This window comes from Pseudophryne corroboree, chromosome 3 (genome assembly GCF_028390025.1).
Source record: "Pseudophryne corroboree isolate aPseCor3 chromosome 3, aPseCor3.hap2, whole genome shotgun sequence".
NCBI classification, from domain to species: Eukaryota; Metazoa; Chordata; class Amphibia; order Anura; family Myobatrachidae; genus Pseudophryne; species Pseudophryne corroboree.
Genome location: NC_086446.1, coordinates 315929720 through 315954749, shown reverse-complemented (window position 1 = coordinate 315954749; position 25030 = coordinate 315929720). Strand labels below are relative to the sequence as shown.

Genomic DNA, 25030 nt, shown 5'->3' with positions numbered 1-25030 from the left:
CTGCGTTAAACCGAAGGAAAGCAGAAGTGAAACAACAACACACCAACACTACCACTAATGGTTTGCCTTAATGCCTCAAAAGTATGTAAATCTTATGCATATTATCTGTTTTTTCAAACCTATGAAAAGGCATCCCCAAACTGCTCACTACAGTTCTCTCTTATGCAAACTCATGTATGTTTCTTGATGTAATGATTTCTTGTAATTGTCATTGCATGTGTGGGGAAGTTGCTCGGTGAAACAGTTTATTATTGCATACTGACTGGTGTTTACCTCCTTTGAACATTTACCCATTGTGGTCAGGTGTACTATATCTTTATATTTAGTAAGGTGTAGTCATGGTGTAAAGGACAGAGTATGATTACTGATTAGTAAAAGAAAACAAATACTGAGCAACATCCCCAAACAGGTAATTTCAACTTTAAACTTGTCATTTATTTTGTACGCTCTGGACATGGCTACGTATAACAAATGCACAGTCAAAATTCTTACAGCTATGTCTGCAAATGCTAGGAGCTTAGGAGATAAAATTCCAGAGCTAATTGCGATAATGACAAGGGATAACCTGGATTTTGTGGCAATTACAGAGTCTTGTTGCAATGAGAATCATGACTGGGACATAGCTATACCAGGATACAATTTATTTAGGAAGGATAGAATAGGAAGAAAAGGAGGAGGGGTAGCAATGTATGTGAAAAAAAAGCATAAATGCTACTTTAATACAAAATATTGAAGCCAAAACGGAGGCCCTTTGGGTCACCATAGAAACTGGGAAGAAGGACATTATTCGCATTGGGGTGAGCTATAGACCACCAGGCCAGGGGCAGGATTTGGACAGGAATCCATTGTTGGACATCTCTAAAATGGCTTTAAAGGGAGAAGTCATAATCATGGGAGACTTTAATTTACCTGATGTAAATTGGGAGGGGTCTTTTGCAAGTTCAGCTACAAGTGGCAAATTTCTACATTCCTTACAGGGAGCATCTCTCAAGCAATTGGTGAGGGAGCCCACTCGCAAAGACTCAATATTAGATCTAATTCTTACAAATGGTGATAGGATATCTGATATATATGTGGGTGAGCACCTGGGATCCAGTGATCATCAAGCAGTATGGTTTAATATAAAGACAGGATCCAACTCCTGCCACACAAAAACAAAAGGTGTTGGATTTTAGAAATGCTGACTTTGCAAAAATGGGGAGATGTTTAAGTGATTCATTGGCAGACTGGAGGAACTTGGAAGAAGTGCAGGAGAGGTGGAAAAAACTGAAAAGTGCAATACTAAGTGCAAAAGACCTTTGTATCAAAATGGTTAGGAAAAGCACCAGGAAAAGGAAGCCAGTGTGGTTCATAAAAGTAGTATCAACTAGTGTGAAAGCAAAAAAGATGGCTTTTAGGAAATACAAACAGACTCAAAATAATAACGACAAAGAGGTGTATCTGGACAGACGGAAGGATGCTAAGAAAGTGATCAGACGTGCAAAGGCAGAAGCCGAGGAGAAAATGGCCCAGTCAGTAGATAAAGGGGGCAAAACTTTTTTTTAAGTATATAAGTGAAAGGAGAAAATCAAATGGAGGAATAATAAGACTTAAGACAGAGAGTGAGCATTTGGTGGAGGGTGACAAAGCAATAGTAGATCACCTAAATAATTATTTTTGCTCATTATTTACTACAGAAGAAGGGATGGGGCTACAGTTAAGTTGCAAGGACATTCATAAAAATAAGGTAGATGAAAGTACATTTACAGAGGAGAAGGTCCTAACAGAACTTTCAAAACTAAAAGTGGATAAATCAATGGGACCAGATGGGATACACCCAAGGATACTCAAAGAGCTAAAAGATGTGCTGGTTACACCTTTAACAGAATTATTTAACCAGTCACTAAATACAGGTGCTATTCCAGAGTATTGGAAAATAAGATTTTACTCACCGGTAAATCTATTTCTCGTAGTCCGTAGTGGATGCTGGGAACTCCGTAAGGACCATGGGGAATAGCGGGCTCCGAAGGAGGCTGGGCACTCTAGAAAGATTTATGACTACCTGGTGTGCACTGGCTCCTCCCACTATGACCCTCCTCCAAGCCTCAGTTAGGACACTGTGCCCGGACGAGCTGACATAATAAGGAAGGATTTTGAATCCCGGGTAAGACTCCTACCAGCCACACCAATCACACCGTATAACTCGTGATACTATACCCAGTTAACAGTATGAATATAACTGAGCCTCTCAACAGATGGCTCAACAATAACCCTTTAGTTAGGCAATAACTATATATACAAGTAATGCAGACAATCCGCACTTGGGATGGGCGCCCAGCATCCACTACGGACTACGAGAAATAGATTTACCGGTGAGTAAAATCTTATTTTCTCTGACGTCCTAGTGGATGCTGGGAACTCCGTAAGGACCATGGGGATTATACCAAAGCTCCCAAACGGGCGGGAGAGTGCGGATGACTCTGCAGCACCGAATGAGAGAACTCCAGGTCCTCCTCAGCCAGGGTATCAATTTTGTAGAATTTTGCGAACGTGTTTGCCCCTGACCAAGTAACAGCTCGGCAAAGTTGTAAAGCCGAGACCCCTCGGGCAGCCGCCCAAGATGAGCCCACCTTCCCTGTGGAATGGGCTTTCACTGATTTAAGATGCGGCAGTCCAGCCGCAGAATGCGCCTGCTGAATCATGTCACAGATCCAGCGAGCGATAGTCTGCTTAGAAGCAGGAGCACCCAGCATGTTGGGTGCATACAGGATAAATAGCGAGTCAATTTTCCTGACTCTAGCCGTCCTGGAAACATAATTTTTCAAGGCCCTGACTACGTCCAGTAACTTGGAATCCTCCAAGTCCCTAGTAGCCGCAGGCACCACAATAGGTTGGTTCAAGTGAAAAGCTGATACCACCTTAGGGAGAAACTGGGGACGAGTCCTCAATTCTGCCCTATCCATATGGAAAATCAGATAAGGACTTTTATATGACAAAGCCGCCAATTCTGATACACGCCTGGCCGAAACCAAGGCCAATAACATGACCACTTTCAACGTGAGATATTTTAGATCCACGGTTTTTAGTGGTTCAAACCAATGTGATTTTAAGAAACTCAACACCACGTTGAGATCCCAAGGTGCCACTGGAGGCACAACCGGGGGCTGAATATGCAGCACTCCTTTTACAATGTCTGAACTTCAGGTACTGAAGCTAATGCTTTCTGGAAGAAAATCGACGGAGCCGAGATCTGTATCTTAATGGAGCCTAATTTTAGGCCCATAGACACTCCTGCTTGTAGGAAATGCAGAAATCAACCTAGTTGAAATTCCTCTGTTGGGGCCTTTTTTGGCCTCACACCAAGCAACATATTTCCGCCATATGCGGTGATAATGTTTTGCAGTTACATCTTTCCTGGCTTGAATCAGCGTAGGAATGACTTCCTCCGGAATGCCCTTTTCCTTTAGGATCCGGCGTTCAACCGCCATGCCATCAAAACGTAGCCGCGGTAAGTCTTGGAACAGACAGGGCCCCTCCTGCAGCAGGTCCTGTCTGAGCGGCAGAGGCCATGGGTCCTCTGATACATTTTCTTGAAGTTCTGGGTACCAGGCTCTTCTTGGTCAATCCGGAACCACGAGTATCGTTCTTACTCCTCGCTTTCTTATTATTCTCAGTACCTTTGGTATGAGAGGCAGAGGGGGGGGGGGGGGGACACATAAAACAACTGGTACACCCACGGTGTTACCAGAGCGTCCACAGCTATCGCCTGAAGGTCCCTTGACCTGGCGCAATATCTTTTATAGCTTTTTGTTGAGGCGGGACGCCTTCATGTCCACCTGTGGCCTTTCCCAACGGGTGTACAATTCTTTGGAAGACTTCTGGATGAAGTCCCCACACTCTCGGGTGGAAGTCGTGTCTGCTGAGAAGATCTGCTTCCCAGTTGTCCACTCCGGGAATGAACACTGCTGACAGTGCTAACACATGATTTTCCGCCCATCGGAGAATCCTTGTGGCTTCTGCCATCGCCATCCTGCTTCCTGTGCCGCCCTGTTGGTTTACATGGGCGACTGGTTTTGAAGCAGAGGCCTTGCCTGACTCAGGGCATTGTAAATGGCCCTCTGTTCCAGAATATTTATGTAGGGAAGTCACCTGACTTGACCAAAGTCACTGGAAGTTTCTTCCCTGTGTGACTGCCCCCCAGCCTCAAAGGCTGGCATCCATGGTCACTAGGACCTAGTCCTGTATGTCGAACCTGCGGCCCTCTTGAAGATGGGCACTCTGCAGCCACTACAGTAGAGATACCCTGGTCCTTGGAGACAGGGTTATCAGCCTAATGCATCTGAAGATGCGATCCGGACCACTTGTCCAACAGGTCCCCCTGAAAAGTTCTTGCATGGAACCTGCCAAATGGGATTGCTTCGTAGGAAGCTAACATTTTCCCCAGGACTCGCGTGCAATGATGCACCGATAACTGTTTTGGCTTCAGGAGGTCTCTGACTAGAGATGACAGCTCCTTGGCTTTCTCCACCGGGAGAAACACTTATTTCTGGTCTGTGTCCAGAACCATCCCCAGGAACAGTAGATGTGTCGTAGGAACCAGCTGTGACTCTGGACTGTTTAGAATCCAACCGTGCTGTTGTAGCACTTTCCAAAATAGTGCTACCCCGACTAGCAACTGCTCCTTGGACCTCGCCCTTATAAGGAGATTGTCCAAGTACGGGATAATTAAAACTCCCCTTTTTCGAAGGAGTATCATCATTCCGGCCATTACCTTGGTAACACCCTCGGTGCCATGTACAGTCCAAACGGCAGAGTCTGGACTTGGTAATGGTAATCCTGTACCACAAATCTGAGGTACTCCTGACGAGGATAGTAAATATGGACATGCAGGTAAGCATCCTTGATGTCCCGGGATACCATGTAATCCCCCTCGTCCAGGCTTGCAATAACCGCCCTGAGCGATTCCATCTTGAACTTGAATTTTTTTATGCATGTGTTCAAGGATTTTAAATATAAAGAAGGGTCACACCGAACCATGCGGTTTCGGTACCCCAACCGTGTGGAATAGTAACCCCGTCCTTGTTGAAGTAGGGGCACCTTAAGTATTACCTGCTGGGAATACAGCTTATTAATTGCCTCTAGCACAGCCTCCCTGCCTGAGGGAGTTGTCGGCAAGGCATATTTGAGGAAACGGCGGGAGGAAGACATCTCGAATTCCAGCTTGTACCCCTGAAATACTACTTGAATGAAACAGGGATCCACCTGTGAGCGAGCCCACTGATCGCTGAAACTTTTGAGACGGCCCCCCACCGTACCTGGCTACACCTGTGGAGCCCCCGCGTCATGCTGTGGACTCAGAGGAAGCGAGAGAAGAATTAGGATTCTGGGAACAGGCTGACTGGTGCAGCTTTTTCCCTCTTCCCTTGTCTTTGTACAGAAAGGAAGCGCCTTTGACCCGCTTGCTTTTCTGAAGCCGAAAGGACTGTACCTGATAATACAGTGCTTTCTTAGTCTGTGAGGAAAACTGAGGTAAAAATATTTCTTCCCAGCTGTTGCTGCGGATACGAGGTCCCAGAGACCATCCCCAAATAATTCCTCACCCTTATAAGGCAGAATCTCTATGCGCCTTTTAAGGTCAGCATCACCTGTCCAGTGACAGGTCTCTAATACCCTCCTGACAGAATGGACATTACATTCATTTTGGATGCCAGCCGGCAAAATATCCCTCTGTGCATCCCTCATATATAAGACGACGTCTTTAATATGTTCTCATGTTAGCAAACTAGTATGTTTGACAGGGTCACCGACCACGCTGCAGCAGCACGCTCTGCAGGTTTCAGTCTAGTACCTGAGTGTGTAAATACAGACTTCAGGATAGCCTCCTGCTTTTTATCAACAGGTACCTTCAAAGTGGCCGTTCCTAAAACGGCAGTGCCACCTATTTTGACAACCGTGTGAGCGCCTTATCCACCCTAGGGGATATCTCCCAGCGTAACTTATCCTCTGGCGGGAAAAGGTACGCCATCAGTAACTTTTTAGAAATTACCAGTTTCTTATCAGGGGGAACCCACGCTTTTCACACACTTCATTCATTCATCTGATGGGGGAACAAAACACTGCCTGCTTTTTCTCCCCAAACATAAAAACCCCATATTTAGAGGTTAATGTCAGAAATGTGTAACACATTTTTATTGCCGGGATCAAGTCACGGATGTTCCTAGTGGATTGTGTATATGTCTCAACCTTGTCGACACTGGAGTCAGACTCCGTGTCGACATCTGTGTCTGCCATCTGAATGAGCGGGCGTTTTTGAGCCCCTGATGGCCTTTGAGACGCCTGGGTAGGCACAAGCTGAGAAGCCGGCTGTCCCACAGCTGTTACGTCATCCACCCTTTTATGTAAGGAGTTGACATTGTCGGTTAATACCTTTTACCTTAACCATCCACCCTGGTGTCGGCCCCACAGGGGGCGACATCACATTTATCGGCATCTGCTCCGTCCCTATATAAGCCTCCTCCTCAAACATGTCGACACAGCTGTACCGACACACCGCACACACACAGGGAATGCTCTGACTGAGGACAGGACCCACAAAGCCCTTTGGGGAGACAGAGAGAGAGTATGCCAGCACACACCAGAGCGCTATATAATGAGGGGATTAACACTATAACTGAGTGAATTTTCCCCCATAGCTGCTTGTATATACAATATTGCGCCTAAATTTAGTGCCCCCCCTCTCTTTTTTACCCTTTGAGCCTGAAAACTACAGGGGAGAGCCTGGGGAGCTATCTTCCAGTTGCACTGTGAAGAGAAAATGGCGCCAGTGTGTCTGAGGGAGATAGCTCCGCCCCTTTTCCGCGGCCTATTCTCCCGCTTTTTTCTGGATTCTGGCAGGGGTATTTACCACATATATAGCCTCTGGGGCTATATATTGTGGTATTTTTGCCAGCCAAGGTGTTTTTATTGCTGCTCAGGGTGCCCCCCCCCCAAGCGCCCTGCACCCTCAGTGACCGGAGTGTGAAGTGTGTATGAGGAGCAATGGCGCACAGCTGCAGTGCTGTGCGCTACCTTGGTGAAGACTGATGTCTTCTGCCGCCGTTTTTCCGGACCTCTTCTTGCTTCTGGCTCTGTAAGGGGGACGGCGGCGCGGCTCCGGGACCGAACACCAAGGACTGGGCCTGCGGTCGATCCCTCTGGAGCTAATGGTGTCCAGTAGCCTAAGAAGCCCAATCCGGCTGCAAGCAGGCGAGTTCGCTTCTTCTCCCCTTAGTCCCTCGCTGCAGTGAGCCTGTTGCCAGCAGGTCTCACTGAAAATAAAAAACCTAAATCTATACTTTCTTTCTAAGGGCTCAGGAGAGCCCCTAGTGTGCATCCAACCTCGGCCGGGCACAAGATCTAACTGAGGCTTGGAGGAGGGTCATAGTGGGAGGAGCCAGTGCACACCAGGTAGTCATAAATCTTTCTAGAGTGCCCAGCCTCCTTCGGAGCCCGCTATTCCCAATGGTCCTTACGGAGGAGTTCCCAGCATCCACTAGGACGTCAGAGAAAAGAGCAAATGTAGTTCCACTGCACAAAAGTGGAAGCAAGGAAGAAGCAAGTAACTACAGACCAGTAAGCCTTACATCAGTAGTAGGGAAAGTAATGGAAAAACTATTAAAAGAAAGAATAGTGGAATATCTTAAATCAAACCACTTACAGGATCCAAAACAGCATGGATTTACTGGTGGGAGATCATGCCAAACAAATCTTATTGACTTTTTTGACTCTGATTAAAATAATAGATCAAGGGGGAGCTGTAGATGTAGCATATCTAGACTTTAGTAAGGCATTTGACACTGTCCCACATCGCAGACTGCTAAATAAACTTGAAAGCCTGGGGGTGGATTATAAATCCGTTAAATGGATAAGAACCTGGTTGCAGGATAGGAAACAGACAGTCGTAGTTAATGGAGTGCAATCTATGGAAGGAAATGTTACCAGTGGAGTACCCCAGGGATCTGTACTTGGTCCAGTTCTCTTTAATATCTTTGTTGGTGACATTGCAGATGGTATGGAAAGGAAAATATGCCTTTTTGCAGATGATACAAAGATATGCAACAGGGTAGACACACCGGGAGGGGTAAAACAAATGATTAATGACCTAGGTAGGCTTGAGAAATGGTCAAGAATGTGGCAACCACAGTTTAATGCTAAAAAATGCAAAATCATGCACTTGGGTCTCAAAAACCCAAAGGCTAAATATAGTATCAAGGGTACTATAATGGAAACTACCGAGGATGAAAGATTTAGGAGTCACTATTTCAAGTGACTTGAAGGCAGGAAAGCAATGCAACAAAGCAATGAGAAAGGCAAGTCAGATGCTTGGTTGCATAGGGAGAGGAATCCGTAGCAGGAAAAAAGAAGTGATAACGCCACTGTATAGGTCATTGGTACGGCCCCATCTGGAATACTGTGTCCAGTTCTGGAGACCCTATCTCCAGAAGGATATAAATACATTAGAGAGTGTACAAAGAAGGGCAACTAAAATGGTGCATGGCCTACATCACAAAATTTACCCGGAAAGGCTAAAAGATCTTAACATGTATAGTTTGGAGGAGAGAAGGGAAAGGGGGGACATGATAGAAACTTTCAAATATATCAAGGGTCTTAACAAAGTTCAGGAGGGAAACATTCTTCAAAGGAAAAGAAGTATTAGAACTCGAGGGCATACATTGAGACTGGAAGAGGGGAGGTTCAGGGGAAATTTAAGGAAAAATTACTTCACAGAAAGGGTAGTGGATAAGTGGAATAGCCTCCCATCAGAGGTGGTAGAGGCTAAGACTGTAGGGCAATTTAAACATGCTTGGGACAGGCATATGAATATCCTTACAAAGAATTCAGGTTAAAAAAGGGTTGAGATTGCCTAAAAGATAAAATAAAAAAGGGGCAGACTAGATGGGCCAAGTGGTTCTTATCTGCCGTCAAATTCTATGTGTCTATGTAAAATCGAGCATAGCAGGGATCTCACCGTGTGTACACACCCTTAGACGGACGAGAGTCAGATTTCATTTTAATGAGTAACTGGTTTAATTGCTGTAACTGATTGGAGATTTGATCCGCCCAGGGCAGATTAACTGCAGGGACCATGATCGGTTGTACCGATACAGGGGGTCCCATAGGGGGCATAGTTAATAACGAAGAAAATGTAGCCCACTGTGGGTCATTTTGAACCCTCGTTGCCACTATTCCACTGGGGGGGGGCCCTAGAACCTGAAATCTCTGCTGGCAAATTTTCCTCAAACACGCCTGCAGCGTCACCTCCACACACTGTGGGATCAGCTCCAGCTTTGTTGCCCCCTGTAGCCGACATAGCTAAAAGTACAATCTTAGGCAACACAGTACAATATCAGCAGCAATATACCTGACAAGCACCCCCTGTGCAGCTTATGTACTCCACAAACAGGGAATTCAAGAGGTATATGGTGACTAAAAAAAATCACAAAGAAAAAGACAGGAGTATATATTGTGAGACACCTATATCAGATAATAAACGTGATGCACTGAGCCCCCTCAGGTCATAGAATATAGGGATAGCAATCTGAGTGAGACACACGAAATGGAGGTCACACAGCAGCTACATGCACACACAGTCACAATGTACAATGCAGAAATTATGACATGCAATAAAACTGCACTGGACTAGCAATACAAAGTAATACTCAGTATAGCTATATAGTTAGTAGATATATCAATGCACAGTAAAGACTGGATGTATATCACATGGTACTTGTACTACATAACCCTGACCAAATGCACTGTTTCTAAACTAACACTGTCAGTCAGACATGTAGAATACTTAAGTGTCTTGTAAAATGCACAGCGCTGACGTGCAGGTGGCTTTACAAAGGAGGATTTGCCCAAACAGTCCCAGGAACAGTGCTGCTCTGTGTAATGGCGCCCACACACTGATTGGGAGTGAGGGAGAGATATATGCAGCTCCAGGGCAGGAACATTACTGTAAATGGTGCCCTGAGGCTACAGGTCCAAGCCTTATCCCCCTGCTGGACCATGCCACTGGTACTATGGGCTGTAATAAACACGTTTTTTTAGGAGGTTAAAACCGACCTGTGCCCTTGCCCTGGTGGTTTAGTGGAGTCCCTGCTTGACCACAGTGTCCACGCCAGCACGCAATTTCAGCGGGGACCAACTTACCTCCTCCATGAGTGCGGCCACGCGATCCAGGAGAACTTCGTCGAGTGTGTGACTAACGGTGAGCAAACCGGAGCCTCCGCTGTAAGTACCCGGCAACCAGGGCGCGGGATTATACAGCGCCGCTGGGGGAGGTGATGGAGCTGCAGCAGGAGATGTCAGACTGACATCTATCACTGCTGCAGTCCTTGAAGTCTTCTATCGTCGCTTAAAAAGCTCTTCTCAGGGCTGCTGTAGCAGCCCACCTGTTGTATGCCTACTTACTGCATGGCACCAACTACAAAACTGAGCTCCTGTGCACGGAGGCGGGGTTATAGAGGCAGCAGCACTATGCATCTTGGGAAGAAGGTCAAAGCTCTGAGCCTGTTGGTGCCTCGGATCAAGATCCTACTCTACACCCCCAATGGCATTCCCTGTGGAGCCCAGTGTACCCCGCAGTAGAAATATTATTTTACTAGGGTGGTCGATCCATCTACTCAGAGCTCAGCTATACTCCGATAATATAGTACCATCATGTTAATTTTCTTAATTAACTTTATATGACTGCAAAATCTAGAGAACCAATAAGTGAGGGAAAATTAGATTTTAAACCTACCGGTAAATCTTTTTCTCGTAGTCCGTAGAGGATGCTGGGACTCTGTAAGGACCATAGGGATAGACGGGCTCCGCAGGAGACATGGGCACTTTAAGAAAGACTTTGGATCTGGGTGTGCACTGGCTCCTCCCTCTATGCCCCTCCTCCAGACCTCAGATAGAGAAACTGTGCCCAGAGGAGACTGACAGTACGAGGAAAGGATTTTTGTTAATCCAAGGGCAAGATTCATACCAGCCACACCAATCACACCGTATAACTTGTGATATACTAACCAGTTAACAGTATGAAAAACAACATAGCATCAGTCCAAAACCGATGAAAACTATAACATAACCCTTATGTAAGCAAAACTATATACAAGTCTTGCAGAAGAAGTCCGCACTTGGGACGAGCGCCCAGCATCCTGTACGGACTACGAGAAAAAGATTTACCGGTAGGTTTAAAATCTTATTTTCTCTTACGTCCTAGAGGATGCTGGGACTCCGTAAGGACCATGGGGATTATACCAAAGCTCCCAAACGGGCGGGAGAGTGCGGATGACTCTGCAGCACCGATTGAGCAAACATGAGGTCCTCCTCAGCCAGGGTATCAAACTTATAGAACTTTGCAAAGGTATTTGAACCCGACCAAGTAGCAGCTCGGCACAGCTGTAGTGCCGAGGCCGCCCAAGACGAGCCCACCTTCCTAGTGGAATGGGCCTTAACCGATTTTGGTAACGACAATCCTGCCGTAGAATGCGCCTGCTGAATCGTGTTACAGATCCAGCGAGCAATAGTCTGCTTTAAAGCAGGGCCGCCGACCTTGTTGGCTGCATACAGGACAAACAGTGCTTCTGTTTTTCTGATCCTAGCCGTTCTGGCCACGTAAATTTTCAAAGCCCTGACCACATCAAGGGACTCGGAATCCTCCAAGTCACGTGTAGCCACAGGCACGACAATAGGTTGGTTCATATGAAAGGATGAGACCACCTTAGGTAGGAATTGAGGACGGGTCCGCAATTCCGCTCTATCCATATGGAAAACCAGATAGGGGCTTTTATGTGATAAAGCTGCTAATTCCGAAACTCGCCTAGCCGAAGCCAAGGCTAACAACATGACCACCTTCCAAGTGAGATATTTTAACTCCACCGTTTTAAGTGGTTCAAACCAGTGTGACTTAAAGAAACTTAACACCACGTTAAGGTCCCAAGGCGCCACCGGAGGTACAAAAGGAGGCTGCATATGCAGTACTCCCTTCACAAAAGTCTGTACTTCAGGTAGAGAGGCCAATTCCTTTTGAAAGAAAATGGATAAGGCCGAAATCTGAACTTTAATGGAGCCTAATTTTAGACCCAAATTCACTCCAGTTTGTAGGAAGTGAAGAAAACGGCCTAGATGGAATTCTTCCGTAGGAGCATTCCTGGCCTCACACCAAGAAACATATTTTCGCCATATTCGGTGATAATGTTTAGAGGTCACGTCCTTCCTAGCCTTTATTAGCGTAGGAATGACCTTCTCCGGAATACCCTTTTCCGCTAGGATCCGGCGATCAACCTCCATGCCGTCAAACGCAGCCGCGGTAAGTCTTGGAACAGACAGGGACCCTGTTGCAACCGGTCCTGTTTTAGAGGAAGAGGCCACGGATCTTCTGTGAGCATTTCCTGCAGATCCGGATACCAGGTCCTTCGTGGCCAATCCGGAACAATGAGTATTGTTCTCACTCCTCTTTTTCTTATTATTCGCAACACCTTGGGTATGAGAGGAAGAGGAGGAAATACATAGACCGACTGGAACACCCACGGTGTCACTAGGGCGTCCACAGCTACCGCCTGAGGATCTCTTGACCTAGCGCAATACCTTTGTAGCTTTTTGTTGAGACGGGACGCCATCATGTCTATTTGGGGCAGTCCCCACCAACTTGCAATCTGTGCGAAGACTTCCTGATGAAGTCCCCACACTCCCGGACGCAGGTCGTGTCTGCTGAGGAAGTCTGCTTCCCAGTTGTCCACTCCCGGAATGAACACTGCTGACAGTGCGCTTACATGATTCTCCGCCCAGCGAAGAATTCTGGTGGCTTCCGCCATCGCCTCTCTGCTCCTTGTGCCGCCCTGGTGGTTTACATGAGCTACTGCGGTGACGTTGTCTGACTGGATCAGAACTGGTCGGTCGTGAAGTAAGGTCTCCGCTTGAGGTAGGGCGTTGTATATGGCCCTTAGTTCCAGGATGTTGATGTGAAGACAAGTCTCTTAACTTGACCAAAGGCCTTGGAAATTTCTTCCCTGTGTGACTGCTCCCCAACCTCTGAGGCTCGCGTCCGTGGTCACCAGGATCCAATCCTGAATGCCGAACCTGCGGCCCTCTAGAAGGTGAGCACTCTGCAGCCACCACAGGAGAGATACCCTGATCCGCTGATGCATTTGCAGATGTGACCCGGACCATTTGTCCAATAGGTCCCATTGGAAAGTCCTTGCATGGAACCTGCCGAAGGGAATGGCTTCGTACGTCGCCACCATTTTTCCCAGGACTTGAGTGCAATGATGTACTGACACTTGTTTTGGCATCAACAGGTTCTTGACTAGAGTCATGAGTTCCTGCGCTTTTTCTATCGGAAGAAAAACCCTTTTCTGGTCTGTGTCCAGAATCATGCCCAAGAAGGGCAGACGAGTCGTAGGATTCAGCTGCGACTTTGGAATATTGAGAATCCAGCCGTGTCGCTGTAACAGCTTCAGTGAAAGTGATACGCTGTTCAGCAACTTCTCCCGTGATCTCGCTTTTATGAGGAGATCGTCCAAGTACGGGATAATTGTGACACCCTGCTTGCGCAGGAGCACCATCATTTCCGCCATTACCTTAGTGAAAATTCTCGGGGCCGTGGAAAGCCCAAACGGCAACGTCTGAAATTGGTAATGACAATCCTGTACCGCAAATCTCAGGTACGCCTGATGAGGAGGATATATGGGAACATGCAGGTATGCATCCCTTTATGTCCAGAGATACCATAAAATTCCCCCCTTCCAGGCTGGCGATGACCGCTCTGAGCGATTCCATTTTGATTTTAAACAGTTTTAAGTAAAGGTTCAGGGATTTTAAATTCAAAATGGGTCTGACCGAACCGTCCGGTTTCGGGACCACAAATAGAGTTGAGTAGTACCCCTTCCCTCTTTGAAGCAGGGGAACCGCGACCACCACTTGTTGAAGACACAATTTGTGAATCGCATGTAACACTATCTCCCTTTCCAGGGGAGAAGTCGGTAGCGCCGATTTGAAAAACAGGCGAGGAGGCACCTCTTCGAATTCCAGCTTGTATCACTGGGAAACAATTTCTATTGCCCAGGGATCCACCTGTGAGTGAACCCAGATGTGGCTGAAAAGTCGAAGACGTGCCCCCACTGGAGCGGACTCCCTCAGGGGAGCCCCAGCGTCATGCGGTGGATTTTGCAGAGGTCGGGGAGGACTTCTGTTCCAGGGAACTAGCTGTGTTGTGCAGCTTTTTCCCTCTGCCCTTACCTCTGGCAAGAAAGGACGATCCACGTACTCTTTTGCTTTTATTTGAACGAAAGGACTGCATTTGATAATGAGGCGCTTTCTTAGATTGTGAGGGAATATAAGGCAAAAAATTCGATTTACCTGCCGTAGCTGTGGAGACGAGGTCAGAGAGGCCTTCTCCAAACAATTACTCACCCTTGTAAGGCAAAAACTCCATATGCCTCTTTGAGTCGGCACCACCTGACCACTGTCGGGTCCATAAGACTCGCCTAGCAGAAATAGACATAGCGTTTATTCTGGAACCCAGTAAACTAATGTCTTTGAGCATCCCTAGTATCTAAGACAGCATCTTTTATATGCCCTAGGGTCATTAAAATGGTATCCTTATCAAGGGTCTCAATATCTGCTGATAAGGAATCTGTCCATGCTGCTACAGCACTACAAACCCAGGCCGACGCAATTGCCGGTCTGAGTAAAGTACCAGAATGTGTGTAAATGGACTTCAAGGTAACCTCCTGCTTACGGTCAGCAGGATCCTTGAGGGTAGCCGTATCTTGGGATGGGAGCGCTATCTTTTTTGATAAGCGTGTCAAAGCCTTGTCTACCCTTGGGGAGGATTCCCACCGTATTGTCCTTTGGCGGGAAAGGATACGCTATAAGAATCCTTTTGGGAATCTGCAGTTTTTAGTCTGGAGTTTCCCACGCTTTTTCGCATAATTCGTTCAGCTCATGTGAGGAGGGAAAGGTGACCTCAGGTTTCTTTCCCTTATACAGGTGTACCCTCGTGTCAGGGACAGGGGGTTCCTCTGTGATATGCAAAATATATTTTATTGCAATAATCATATATCGAATACATTTAGCCACTTATGGCTGTAATTGTGCATCATCGTAGTCGACACTGGAGTCTGAATCCGTGTCGGTATCTGTGTCTACTATTTGGGATAGTGGGCGCTTCTGAGACCCCGAAGGTCCCGGCGACATTGGGACAGACATGAGTTGACTCCCTGACTGTACCCTAGCTTCAGCTTTGTCTAATCTTTTGTGCAATAAATTAACATTAGCACTTAAAACATTCCACATATCCATCCAGTCAGGTGTCGGCGCTGCCGATGGAGACCTTACATTCATACACTCTCCCTCCTCCTTAGGTGAGCCTTCAACCTCAGACATGTCGACACACGCGTACCGACACACCACACACACACACACACAGGGAAGCTCTTTTCTGAAGACAGGTTCCCCACCAGGCCCTTTGGAGAGACAGAGAGAGAGTATGCCAGCACACACCCCAGCGCTATATGACCCAGGAAAAAACACAGAATGTTTACCCAGTAGCGCTTTTCAAGTATGTATATGCGCCAATTATGTGCCCCCCCTCTACTTCAAAACCCTCTTTCACCGTGGTATCAAGCAGGGGAGAGTCCGGGGAGCTTCCTCTCAGCGGTGCTGTGGAGAAAAATGGCGCTGGTGAGTGCTGAGGAAGAAGCCCCGCCCCCTAGGCGGCGGGCTTCTGTCCCGCTCAAAATTTTGAAAAACATGGCGGGGGCCCTTTATATACATGTACAGTGCCCAGCTGTACATGTATATATGTATATTTGCCACAGGAGAGGTTTATATTGCTGCCCAGGGCGCCCCCCTTGCGCCCTGCACCCTTACAGTGACCGATGTGTGTGAGGTGAATGGGAGTAATGGCGCACAGCTTCACTGCTGTGCGTTACCTCTATGAAGATCAAGCTGTCTTCTGCCGCCTCTGAAGTCTTTTCCTCTCATACTCACCCGGCTTCTATCTTCCGGCTCTGCGAGGAGGACGGCGGCGCGGCTCTGGGACGGACGGCGAGACCTGCGTACCGATCCCTCTGGAGCTAATGGTGTCCAGCAGCCTAAGAAACAGAGCCCTGAAACTCAGAGAGGTGGGTCTGTTTCTCTCTCCTCAGTCCCTCGATGCAGGGAGTCTGTTGCCAGCAGGCTCCCTGAACATAAAAAACCTAACCAAAATACTTTCTTTACAGGAAACTCAGGAGAGCTCCCTGAAATGCACCCAGTCTCCACTGGGCACAGTATCAAACTGAGGTCTGGAGGAGGGGCATAGAGGGAGGAGCCAGTGCACACCCAGAATCAAAGTCTTTCTTAAAGTGCCCATGTCTCCTGCGGAGCCCATCTATCCCCATGGTCCTTACGGAGTCCCAGCATCCTCTAGGACGTTAGAGAAAGAGAAAATGCTGCAGGAATGGGGCAACCTAAGTGGTAGTACAATTTTGAGGGGACCAGTGACTGCAAACTACACGCTATACCGCCTTTTTATGCGCAGGAAGTGAGAGACCCGGTTTTGAAAAATGAGTGGGTACCAAAGGACGCGCTGTCTCAGTGCGCCAATAGGAATCCTCAGACTGTCTCCCATTCAATCACTGCCACATCTCCCTAGCCCAATTGCTCCACGCGCTCCCAGAAGGCTTCACCCCTACCTCAGAAAGGCAGACCCTGAGCACTGACAGAGTCCCATGGATACCACTGTCACTGATGCCGGGAGTACAGTTACCCTGACAATGAGGAGTACGTTACAGTGAGCAGTGTGTGGTCCCCAAGCAGCTTGGTGCGCCAGCCACCTCCAACATGGGGGAGATTCCTTGCACAGTGGTTTCCACAACTTTCCGGACCTTTCCACCTAGAGGATATGGACTCTCGCTATGGGTGCAGAGTAAGCAGTGGGTCTGGGGAAGGGGGGAGGTAATTATGGGGCAAATTTGATGGTAAGCAGAGCTGGGAGTTATACACACTCACCTTTCTGTTACATCAGGCTGAACAGGGGGGCAACCTGTGGCTCTCACACCTCTGCCCATTCTGAAACTTGTAGCTCCACGGCGGTTTAAATATTATACGTGTGTGTGTTTTAAGAGCATGAAATCACTCTTTAATGGCACAACAGGAACATGCAGGTCACCATTCAATGTCCCAGATAGATGGCACACAGGAAGATAGCAGGGTTTCAGTTCCGGATACTATACCGGTCTCAGAGAATGCCCAGTAACCACCAGCGAAGTTTTAAATACAGAGCCAGGTTTAATAGATTATATACATGCTACAGAATGTGCACGATAATTTGCTCATTGGGATGGGCAAATGTTGTGCAGCAGGCCAAATCAAATGAGCAGGTTTTTAAACCATAATTGGCCCTGAGTGCTGTGTACGCATTGTGTAATAATCGGATTGAGCAGGTAAAAAGTGAGCTGTTAAGTGCATTAAATATATAACCTACTAAAAGGTATCTGCACTACTGCTTGATTGTCTTGTGCCTTCCCCACCCATGCTGAATTTGCACACGGGAGGAGCATACATGCATTGTTTAAGGAAAGGAAGATAATTCCATACATCGCATTATTATTGTGGAAAGTTCTGTGGGGTTATACCCCTTTTCCACCTACGAGCACGGGTCGCAGTCGTGAGCCTGACACGGGAGCTGCCCGGCTGCGACCCGTGCTCAGCCTCTTTCCCATCAGCAGTCATATTGCCGGGATGGTGACGCTGCTAGTGACGCGGCAGGAGCGGCGCTGGGAGATCACATGATCTCCCAGCGCTGCCCATCCATACAGTGCAAACGGGAGCCCGTTTACACTACAACCCTACCCGGATCATTCCCGTGTCCTACCCAGGTAGATAGCTGGGTAGGATTCACGGGTCACTTGATCCGGGTTTTTGCAGGGGGGGGGACGGGGGACCCTTTTCCACTTGCAAAAAACACGGGTAAATGCGCGCCCCCGTGCATTAACCCGTGTTTTTTGAGCTAGTGGAAAAGGGGTAGTCAGAAGGGCTCTCTACATGGGACTTCTCATAAATAAAGGACACTTTAAATGGTGATTAACTTTTTGTTACATTGGTGTATGGCATTGCACCTCATGTTTTATTACCGTTCACTTTCGGTGTTTAAGTAAACATGCTGAAGAGGGGGTGCGCTGGAGTATTGCATATCTTCTTTTACATAATCTGTCTGACATGGTTCATTTAAAAACGTTACTTTTACAATCTTTAGTACATAAAATATTCAGGTAGGAACAGATAATTTAGTAGTGTGTACCCTGAATTATCAAGATTGTTTTAATGCTCAAAAACTCATGTGCTGTGAGTAAAATCCAACCCAGGTAGCAAGCAGGGCTGGACCCGAACCTATGGAGAGGATGCCATCTCCAAGCGCCAGCAGATGAAAGCCCCAGCAATAACTCGGGTCCAGTCTGCGGTGTAAGCAGGGTTTCAAGCCACCGTAACGAGGCTTGAAACCCGGGCTGCCACTGTATACTGATAAAAATGTTCCCAATGTATCCCGATCCTAGGGGCATATCCCTCCCTCTGGGACTGCCAGTCCAGAGCGTGATTAGCAGACAGATCTTCCAGCAGGAAGCCCATGCTGATCTAAATCTCCGTATATAATGTGCTTCTAGAGACTACAGACTATGCAGCTCTAGAGTCTTTTACTGCAGCTGCTCATGCACAAAAATTAAGTGATGTCAGCAATTAGGGAGAATCATTTCAAGGTATACTGACAAGGAAAACTCAATTACATATCGACTAAACTGTCATAAATTCACTGTATTCTTGGATTATTTTTTATTTTTATTTTTTTATAATAGTGGCTTAGCATTCGAAAGCCTTTTACTTAGTAGTTTTATAGGTTTAATTTCCCACATGTCAGCACCTGACCAAGCTTTATCTTTTGAACACTATAAAGGCCCATATAGATGGGCCGATGCAGGAGAGATGTGTGCTGAGCGAACCGCTCAGCACACATCTCTCCCGCCGCTCAGCACAGCGCGATCTGTGCTGAGCGTGCGGGGGGAGACGGGGGGGGGGGGCGCTCACTCCACCCAGCGGCCTGCATGCAGGTCAATCTAGCAGCAGCGATAGCGATGCACGGGTCTGCGCATCGCTGTAGGGGGTACACACGGAGCGATAATGCTGAAATTCTAAGCAATCTACTCAGATTGCTTAGAATATCGCTCTGCGAGTACCCCCCTTTAAAGTATTATACAATGAGATTACTGTTTAAAAGATAAAGCTTGATTGCAGGGGGGAAATTAAACCTATAACATTAATAAGCAAAATTACTTTAACACTAAAGGTGGGTACACACGCAGCGATATAGTGAACTATATAGCTCATTTCCCGATACCATTAAAAATATGGTAGTTTCTAAATCTTGCCCAAGGACTTGATAATCAGGGGATGTGGTTACATTGATGGCTGTCGGGATCCCTGCAGTCTGGATACGGCGGAATCCGGACCACTGACAATGACAACAGAAGGAATCCCGGCTCACAGTGGCTTTCCACAACACCGGTAGAGTGGGAATAAAACCTGTGACGAGCGCAGCGACCCACCAAGCCCGCAGGGGGCTCCATTGCGCTCGCCCCCGTCGGCACTCTGGCAGACAGGATCCCGGCCACTGGCATACCATACCCAATGCAATAATCAGGACCCCATTCACTGCAAGTAAAATATAAATCTGCAAAATACAGTGTTTTGTGCTCCCAGCAAACACAGCTGAGCAAGGATATCCCACCAATGGGGACTATGGTCAGCTATTCTAAATATTTTACATTATCGGATGGTATATAGTCATGTTGCCATTCTGGTGTCTGCATCTTGAACATTGACTTAATATACCACACCCTATCTAATTGCCACTTAATTCAAAAGTGGTCAAAACAGGGTATTACTACTTAGTGCCAAAGTAGTCAAATAAAGGAGCCACTGAAGCTTTGAAAATATATGCATGGATTCATCTCAACAGAAAGGACTCAAGCTGGCCATACCCCTAAAGATGTATTGTCCGATCTGGCTGGGTGGACCAAAATCTGGTAATGGATGAGAGCAAATGAAAAATTGACCATTTGCTCCCAAACACTAAACAGACAAAAACTAGTCAAATTGGTTAAATCCATTTGATTTAAACAATTTGTCTGAACAATCGTTTTTGACAGTTTTCCGGCATTTCAGAGCAAATGGTCAATTGTCATTTGCTCCCATCCATTACCAAATTTTCGTTCCAACCAGCCAGATCGGACAATACATTTTTAGGTGTATGGCGAGCTTTAAGCACCAGCAATTATTTTGTAGGTACAATGGCTAGCGTTCTTATGAGATTTGTCCTGCCCTTCCCTAATCAAGAATTCATTAACTACTCAATTTACTTGTATTACTGCAGCATAAACGTATAATTATACAAAATCACTAGGCAATTCTCATGATCAGATTATGTCTGCCACTGTATGTGCATATAGCTAGGCCAATGCCTTACAAACTTTAATCAACACTTGAAAGTTCAGTGGGATTATGCACTAGTAATGCACAAATAGATTTGCTTTCACGACTTCACTTGCAGGAGATCTACATCTAGCTGCTTGCTATGAATTAGGCTCAGGCCACATATAGCGCCCAAGCGGGTCCCACTTGGCCGCTATGTGTGGCCCAAGCCTTACTGTATATTTGCACACTACTGCTAAATACACGCGTGACATACTCCCTTGGGAAGGGAGGTGTGCATCAGGATTTCACAACTCGTGGTCTATGGAAATGCCATTGTTATCAGGAGAACCTGTCACCTCTTTCACACAATAATGTAATAGAGTAAATAGACTATGACAACAGGAGCTGTTCCACTTGTTTTACACAGCTCACTGGAGTTAAGGTAGGATGAGACTTCCTCGTAGGGTGTGGGGGATGGTCAGTACTGACAGGTAAGTAAAGGCCTTAATAAATCTACAAACTGCTGGCACGCAGAACAGAGTCATTCCCTACGATTACTAAAGCATAGTACACAGGGTTACAATGTGCTGGAGGTAAGCATGACACAAAGGTACACTCAGAAGAGTGCAGACAGCACCCAATGAGTGTGTGACAGGAGCCCAACATCTGAGGTAGCCCCACGGTATCCCCACAGCTGACAGACCACACAACGCACACGCAGGCTAAATGAACCGCTCTCACCACCGTCTTTCCTTCTCCGACTTCCTCCTCCCGCCGCCTCTGTCTTGCTTCTGCTGCTGCTGCTCGGTCACACGAAATGGCGGCGGTTGCTCACGTCACCGAAAGGAGAGAGCCGGGGGGTACTGCTGCGTGCGCAGACATCTGCGCCAACCAATCACAGCACCGCTTTCCGACACAGTTAGGCGTGCACCAATCACGTGGGAGTACGGTGGCCAACCACGGAGTGAAGCGTCATACACGTTCAGCCGCTGCTATGAATGCGGAAGCGAGAGTGCGGCCATGTTGATACTCTGTAAAGGTTGTTTATGCGCAGCCGGGAAGTGACCATGTGTTTCGTGCACCTCTGTTACCGTAACATAGAAGGCAGTGATGTGCCGCTTTAGATGTCTATATTTTCAGTGTGTTTCGTGATGTGCACTAACATTGGTGTTATGCAAACGTAGTAAGCTATCGCAGCATCTCCATGGTTACAGAGTATTTCTTATTGAAAAGGTGGGTATAGCAAGATGGCCGCCCTCCAGCGTCACTAGGTGGAACGTTTAGACCAGTCATAGCTAACGTTGTCATTAGGGAAGCTGGGACCGCCCGATCTGGCGACCAATGGAGTTGAGATTCGTTTGATAGACGGTCTGGGCGAGGCCTAGCACCAAGAGTATATAAGCAGGAAGCAGGCCGCGTACTATATTTAACTTGAACTGGAGGCTTAATGTTAATATGAGGCAGGAAGTCTGTGACTGTTAGTTGTTGTGGCACACGCCCAAGGCATTTTGGGACTTGTAGTTTAAAATAAGTGGGTCTTGCAGGGCACTATTGTAGATACCCAAGAGCTGAAGAGAGACGTATTGCAGAACCATACCCTCCAATATTTTACACAGAAAAATCGGTACAAATCCGAAAAGGGGGCGTGACCACTGGTAAAGGGGGGGGGGGGCGTGGCCACGCCCCTTTTCCTATACTTCAATGGAAGTTTGGAGAGCCAAAAATCGGTACAGACCATGAAAAAAAGGTACTGTACCTATTAAAAAGGTACAGTTGGAGGGTATGTGCCATATTGGCAGAGGGATTAACAATACAATTGTACATCAAGTACTTTGAATAACACAATGATACAACCAAACTCTCCTTGAATGTCAGTGATTCCTATGGCTACATGCATTTTCAAATAAGGTTTCTCGTAGGCATGGCCTAACGGGGCCGTCGCCTAGAAGGGTACACCTATCTAGTTCTGTCGGGAAATACAACAGCCGGCGGAGCCCAGCTACTATGCAAACTTCTCTGTCACCCCACAGGCTGCTATCTCACATCCTCCAAGACCACTTTTAATCTTTTTCTTTTAATCATTCGTACAAATACCTTAAGTAGGAGAGGTGCCTGGAGTGATTGCATTGATGCATGCTGGACTCGCCTCCAACTGCTGGTGGGTGGGATCTCTGGGAATGCCGTCTGGCAGAGGCAAGTGTTGTTATCTGATTGCCCGGCAGTCCTCGAAGTGTAAAAGGGAGGGGACCTGGATTACACAGCCTATTACTAAAGATATCAAGAGGTGCTATCATGCTGAGGCTTCTAATACTATGCTGGAGGAAGAGATGCAGATGCACACTCTTAGCACTAAGAACAATTATAGTAAAAATAATTGAAATAAGCCCTCACAATTAACATGGAGTATAATTGAAGTTCTTAGCACACATTTGCGCAAATATGCGGGCCCATGTACCGCGGCCAGGTGACTTCATCATAGTGCTAAGAGTGTGCATCTGCGAGAGGGCCGAACGGACTGGCCGCATCTTAAACTGAGCTATCCCTCCAGGCTGCCCTCGCTGCTCATTATCACCGTCCGTACCTGGACTGGGGTTCCGATCTCCCATCTACAAGACCCGGAGATAGTGGGGGGCGAAGAGGAACCATTTCCCGGCTCGCCCCTACCCTATAACCACCGCCGTAGCCCACACACGCTTTGGGCACTACATGACGGTGGCCATTTTGGATCCCGGCTGTGTCAGGGTTCAGGCTTCCTGAGGGAACACTGACGGGCTCCCGTATACCGCTGCAAACCATCCAGCGGACCGCTCCCCTCTCTCCCGCGCCTTACGCAGACTCGGCTTCAGGAACTACCCGGCGGTGCTTCACACTGAGTGCGGCACGTGACGGCTGTCACCCGCACTTCCAACTATGCCTGGAGAAGGGGATACACTGGGCTCACAGGTACTGCGCTGGACGCTGCCTGCTGCACCACCGTCAGTGACTGGGGATAGAGGGTTCTCCTCCCCCCCCCCCCCCCCTACTGTCTGAACGGGACTCTCCAGCTCCAGAGCCCCTTGTGCCCCGACGCTGACAGTATCCAACTGAAGGCTGCAGCATCCGGTGACAGGGTTATAGAGACGGCTGCATCTGACGGCACTGCCTCCCCCCCCCCCCTCTCCTCCATCCCTCGCTGGCATATCACCACCACTCCACGGGGAGCTGCACAGCACCTTATCTGCATATCCCTGCCTTACCTGGGTCATACTGCTTGGAGGTGGAAGGCTTTCACCTCCTTGGCTCCTCTCCTCACCAACAGCCTATATAACATCTACCGTTCTCTTAAAGTGTCACTCTCTCACTCCGCCACATCCATATCTGGAACGTTCCCTCTCTCTTCCTTAGTGGGTCATGCTTAAATAACCACTAACCATGGAGAAGTGTGTGGCTAAAACGCCACGGACATCCAAAAACTCCCAAAATAAAAATAAAACAACAGCTAAAGAAAAAAGATCATAGTCCTGCTCATTCACAATCCCCCCACCTCGCCTGGTAGAGGAAACTCCGTGGATATGTTGACCGCAGCTGATCGTTTCAGTCCGTCTTCCATTCAGAGGGCCAAGGAAATCTCGGACATTATCTCGCCCCTATTGGATGCGAAACTAGCACCGTTGATGGAGGCCATTAATCGGCTGCTGCTCAAATAACACAACACACTCAACGTTTAGTGGAAGCTGAAGACTATATTTCCACCCTGGAGGATGACCAGCTCGAGGTCAAGTCGCAATTGCAAACACACGACACCATTTTTGCGGCCTTAACCGTCAAGATTGAAGATTTGGAAAATCGCAAATGCGCAATAATTTGCGCCTCATCGGCCTTCCAGAATCTGTTCGACCAAAAGATTTATTGGACTTGGTCTCTCGCTGGCTTCCTACCACTCTGGGCCTCCCTCCCTCGCCCACGTCCTATATGGTGGAAAGGGCCCACCGTATTGGCCCCGACAGACAGTCCTCCCAAACTCGCCCTCGACCAGTGATCTTCAAGTTATTGAATTACCTGGACAAGGTGAAAATTATGGAGGCCTACCGTAAACTCTCAGACTTGAATTTTGAGGACTCCAAGCTTCTCCTCTTTCAGGTTTCATCGCAACTAAGGGAATTTTCTCCGGTATGCAAGGAACTTTTCTCCAGAAATATCCGATTTGCACTCCTATACCCTGCGAAATTGAGAATCTTCCATGCTGGTAATCTGCATTATTTTGACACTCCTGATGTTGCTCTGAACTTTCTCAAATCTTTATCTTCACTTTCGTCTGATTCCCGCATGGATGATGCGGATTGACTGTCCATGGCCTAAGTATCGTTCTACCATGTCTTCTTTTTGCTTTTCTAATGAGTGACACACTGTTTGATTTATATATGTTGCTTGTATTGTTGTTACTGTTGCAAGAGATTTTTCCTTCTTCGTTGCAGCCGTGGGGATGGTGGGATGGCGCTTTTCTATTTTCTCTGCCAGTTCTCTCTTTCTCTTCTTTTTCTATTCGTATTAATGTTCGTGTTGAACTTCGATGGGTTTTGAAACCTTCCCA

At 47.4% G+C, this 25030-nt stretch overlaps 1 protein-coding gene across 2 annotated transcripts in view; it reads right to left on the bottom strand.

Annotated features, from left to right (window-relative positions):
- The window catches only part of LOC135055418 (ADP-ribosylation factor 1-like), a 121701-nt gene extending 100381 nt beyond the window's left edge, over positions 1 to 21320 (bottom strand). Inside the window, exon 1 of one of the 2 annotated variants that reach the window (XM_063959460.1) lies at positions 21202 to 21320. The gene's annotated coding sequence lies outside the window, so the exon portion shown is untranslated. The remainder of the gene's footprint in view (positions 1 to 21201) is intronic. The other variant, XM_063959461.1, reaches the window with a different exon arrangement.
- Positions 21321 to 25030: the final 3710 nt, after the last annotated feature.